The sequence below is a fragment of the Cavia porcellus genome, unplaced genomic scaffold (assembly GCF_034190915.1).
Source record: "Cavia porcellus strain 051 isolate PalLab524CR breed Dunkin Hartley unplaced genomic scaffold, mCavPor4.1 scaffold_30, whole genome shotgun sequence".
Taxonomy (NCBI): Eukaryota; Metazoa; Chordata; class Mammalia; order Rodentia; family Caviidae; genus Cavia; species Cavia porcellus.
The window spans coordinates 35,408,584-35,413,610 of record NW_026947513.1 but is presented as its reverse complement, the minus strand read 5'-3'; positions in this window follow the sequence as shown (position 1 = coordinate 35,413,610).

The following is a 5,027-nucleotide window of genomic DNA, read 5'->3' as shown; positions in this document are numbered from 1 at the left end:
ATGAAAATATCTGTAGGTCTTAAGATGAAGCATATGTGTAAAATCTATCCATCAGTCTTCACCTCTTAAGTTGGGAAAGAAGGAAGAGATGTTCTGGCACAGAGATGGCAATTATGAGTGACCTGGTGAAAAATGATTTTTAGGGAAGTCTGGGTAGTGGTTGGAGCCAGTTAAAATACAGTTGAGTGCCTGCATGAAAGCAGGTGTATATGTTAGTGGTGATGTTTGAAGCCTGTTGGTCTATGAGAAATTTTGATCCTTGGAAAATTCATTCTGGAGTGTTCTGGTTATTATTGTTGTTGGGATGAGTGTTGAGGTGAGGACAGGATGTTTGAGACAAGGGGGAGAAGATGAGAATCATATGATTTTTTGTGCAGCTATTTTAGCCCCTGTGTCAGTGCAGGTATTGTCTTGAGAAATGGGATCTGATGGTGTTTGGTGGCTGAATGACTGTTCCCTGTTTTGGGATCTTACTGCCTCTAGTAGCTTGAAGATGAGGGGGTGCACTGATGATGGGGATACCCTGAGTACTGAATAGGCCCCTTTCCTGCCAGATGGCAGCAAGGAAAGGAAGGATGATGAATTTGTATTTGGAGTCTTTGGTTAGTGTAAGGGCCCATGTAAAGGCAATAAATTATTTTTTTGTGAAGATGTCCCAGGTGGCAATGGACTTGCCCCTATAACCTAGAGCCGTTGACTATAGCATATCCTGGCATTTTTTGAGTGTCTGTGTTGGTTGAGCTGCCATCTATGAACTGTGCCAGAGGCTCTCGGGAGAGAAGTGCTGCTAATGTGAGGGAAGGAGTTTGGGATCATCTATAAGATATTAATGCAATTGTGTGCGGGATCTTTTCAGAGGTGGGGAGTAGGGTGGCTGGGTTGAGAGGGTTACTGGCAGACATAGAGATTGAAGAGTCTTGAATGAGTATTAAATGAACCTGTAATATGCAAATGGAATCATTAAGGTGGGGTATGTTTAGTGTGAAATGAGCTTATTACAGTTGAGGTGAGTGGACTGTGATTGATTGTCCTAAAGTCCTTTTTTTACCTCTTGTGTTAATGTGGTTTCTTGGGAAAGAGCTTAAAGGCAGGGGGACCATCCATGTACTGTGTTGTCTGATTGCCTTGAGAGATATGCCATGTCCTAGAACTCCTACAGCATTATGATCCTGAGAGTGTATATATAGAACAAAAGGTTGAGTTGGGTTGGGTTTGGGACAGTGAGAGCCAGGGCCCTTAAGAGGACCTCTTTTTGTTTATAGGATGGAGAGTGCATGGAAGTGGGGGGTCAAGAGGCTCTGACAGCAAGCTCTTAGATGCTTTGTAGAGAGATCGGGCTAGAGGTGCAAAGTTAGGAATCTAAAGGTGAAGAAAAGTTAGCTAGACCAAAAAGGACAGAACCTGCGCTTATAGCTGGCACCTAAAAGTCACAGAGAAAGGCCTTGTGGTTAGCAATGGATCAAATGGGTGGTAGTTATGAGAGTGAACCCCATATATTTGATGTTTGGTAGGGTTTTGGGACTTTGATGGAGGAAACTATCTGTGACCTAAGAGAAAATCGAGGAAGGTAGCCTTCAGTTGTATGTACAGAGCATAGTATGGGAAACAGAGAAGGAGATCATCCACACATTTAAGGAGAGTGTTGGGCTTGAGTCAAGAGTTGTGAGGTCATTGGCAAGGACTTGACTAAAAAATGACAACTATCTTTGAACCCCTGAGGTAGGAATGTCCATGTAAGCTATAAAGATCGGAGGGTGTCTGGGTCTGTCCATGTGAAAGCAAAAGAGGTCTTGACCATTAGAAAGTAAAAGGTTAGAAAAAATGCAACTTTAAGATCTAAGACAGTGAAGTGGGAGGTGGATGGAGGAATATGGGAGAGCATAGTATAAAGGTTTGGCACCCTTAGGTGAATCAGTGTCATTACATTGATAACCCTGAGATCTTCAACCAAGTGATAGGAGCCACTAGGTTTGAGCATAGATAGTATAGGGGTAGTGTATGTCAAATGGGTGCACTAAGGAAGCCACTGATAATAAGTGTTGAATTATAGGTTTAAGTTCCTGTTAGTGTTTAGGAGCTGTTGGAGATTGGGGTATGCAAGGAAAGGCTAAAGGATCTTTAAGGTGAATTAGCACAAGTGTGCCATGGGTGGGGTGAGTTGGGCTGGAGAATCAATGAGGGAGAGAAGGGGCAATGGAGGTGGAAATGTGTGATGGTTGAGTTTGAAGGATGAGGTTCATGGAGAGGAAGAAAGTGAAAGAGAAAGTCAGTTTTTGGAGGAGGTCTCTGCCCAAGAAGGGTATGGAGAAGGTTGGAATAACAAGACAATTATGGGTGAACAAAAACATTTGGAATTGTCAGAGGATGGGTCCTGTCTGGAGGGGTCATTTAGGTTGGTCATCAGTTCCCTGAAAGAGAAAATGGATTAAACATAGTGGCCCAAAAACTCAGAAAAAGCAATATAGGTGGCCTCATGTTGACAAGGAAGGAGAATGTTTTACTTGTGATTTCTAAGGAGACTTAGGATTTTGAGAAAGAACCCTGGACGGGGGCACTGGATTCCAAGCCTCATCAGTCCTCTTCAATGGTGAGACCGAGCAGGTTAGTGAGCAGTGAATCTGGTAGCAGTGATGAGATCATCAAACTCATCCACTTCTGGCAGACAGGGCAGGCACATTTCCAGTGGTCCTCAAGTTTGCAGATGGGACAAGGTCCTGGGGGTGCATGCAGATTGAGCTAAGCTTATGTCAGGGTCCTTCCTTGCCACACTTAGATCATGATCCAGAGTGAGGCAACATTTGCTTTTATTTTAGTTTTACCAGAGGGATCTAGAGTGTTGCAGTCCAGAGTTGGCATTTACATTTAGTACGTTGTTGTTTATCTTGCTTTTGTTGTTCCTTTGTATTGCTGAAGACACAGCAGACCAGACTTAAGGAGGTCTTCCTGTGCAGTCTGATGGCCAAAATAGGTCTTTTTTAATTTAGTTCAAATGTCAGGGGCAGATTGAGAAATGAAATGGGAGTTGATGAGGACTATTGTTCCAGAGGATTGGGGGTTAACATTACTCTATTCATTACTCTATTTGGTTAGTATGTCAGTAAACAGGAAAGAAATTCTTGTTTTCATTGACGTCTTGGGTTTGTTCACAAAGTTTTTGGTAATGAACTTGTTTATGGGAAATTTTATTTAAGACTACAGTAATGCACCCAATCATTATATTCCTTCACTGTGGGTCATTATTTCCCTGATAATGCATGGGGGTTCTGCATTTGGTAGTGCAGCAGCCCTAGCAGAATGGTTAGGGTTTGTGTGGTGTTTGTGATCAGCTTCATCTTGGGCCACTCCCTACAGTTGAGTATTTCTTGAGAGGAAAGGGTGAATGTAAGGATGATATAGAGATCTTTGTTACGTAGGTCATAGAAATTAATCACAAATTGGAGCTCTTCTATATAGTTGTAAGAATCTGTGGAGAAGGAGCCTAGTTTAAGAGAGATTTGTGATAGGTCAGAAAGAGAAAAAAGGACGTGAACATGAACTCACCCTGCAGGGGCAGCCATCTTGTGGAGAGGACAGAGGGGTTGAGGAAATGGCAGCTGGCTAATAGCTGGTGGTGGTGGCTGAGAAGATGGTGGGAGGTAGGAGGAGTGAAGTGGAAGCTGACTAGCTGATGGGTGGTGGCTGACGAGATGTTTTGAAGGTGTAAGGAGGAGGAGTGCTGTGCCAGATGGCAAAATGGTGATGGAGGAGCAGAGGATGCTGGGGAAGAAAATGGTGACGGAGGGGTGGACAAAGGGAAGAGGTGAGGATGTGGGGTGAGAGGGAGGAAGGGTAGGTGAGGCTGGCTGAGGACGTTCCTATGGATACAGAGAGGGGAGTGGAAGTGGAAGGGACATTGTCAAGAGAGGATCGGTGGCACCACAGGGTAAGGCGTTTGGAGACACAGAGTGGGCCAAGAGTATTTGGCCACCTTGCATGCCTGAATGAGGGAGAGATGTGCCCTGAGAGTGCAAAAGCTTTGCACATGTTGTGATTGCTACACTGTGTCAACTTAAAATGTTTACAAGTTTAACTAAGAGACTCAGCAGGGAGCCAGGATCCTTACTTTGTAAACGTCCTCATCCTGTACAAGAGGTGGGCACAGAGATTTTGAGAGTCCTACACTCTCCCAGAGGTGGGGGTGGCCTGTGTCCAATATAAGGGAGGGGAAGAGATTTGTTTTGTCCCTTTTGCTCTGACTGCTTTTGCTCTGGTTGCTGCCTTGAAGTATTGTTCCAGGGCCAAGCCACTCTGCTTTGCTGCTAGCTGATTAGAGATTGAAACCTCTAAAAACCATATGCTAAATAAACCTTTCCTTCCTTCATGTTGGGCATCAGGTATTTTGTCTCAATGAGAAGACAAAAGTAATCAAAACAGCATATAAGGAATTTCTGACCATTTGTAGCAAAAGTTGTCTAACTCGCAGAGGAAACTGAAAATGCCCTTTTCTGGACAGTGGCTGCCATTATCAAGTTTGCACTGGACCCAAGCCATTGGCAGTAAAAGATTAGCCATGTTGGTTTGATGGTATTCAAGTGGCCTAGGGTGTTTACATTTTTTAAGTCACCTGACCAGAGTGTATTGTAGGGGTGGGAAGGAATATTTCCCATAGGGACCAAAGTGAAGGTGAGTCAAAGGCAGAGCCTGTCACAATTCCTAGGAAGATCATCACCCTCACTGGGGTAGGATAGAGAGAGATGACCGTCAGTCCCCATAGGTCATCACCTAGGGCATAGAGAAATGTCCTGGAGGACATGAGCGGATCCTGATACAGGCTCCCGATTTTAAGAGAGAGAGTACAGGAGTCCCTGGCATGAGGAGAGGCCCATCTATAGGAGACGAAGGGGACCAGTGTCAGATGGAGGCTAGAGACAGCACAGGCAGAGATGGGAGAAAGAGCAAGTGTGGCTGTTTGGGAGAGGGAACTCAATCTGGTGTAGCCCCCAGGTTCTGCATGTCACCATTAATCTGAGTCTGGGCACCAAAGTATT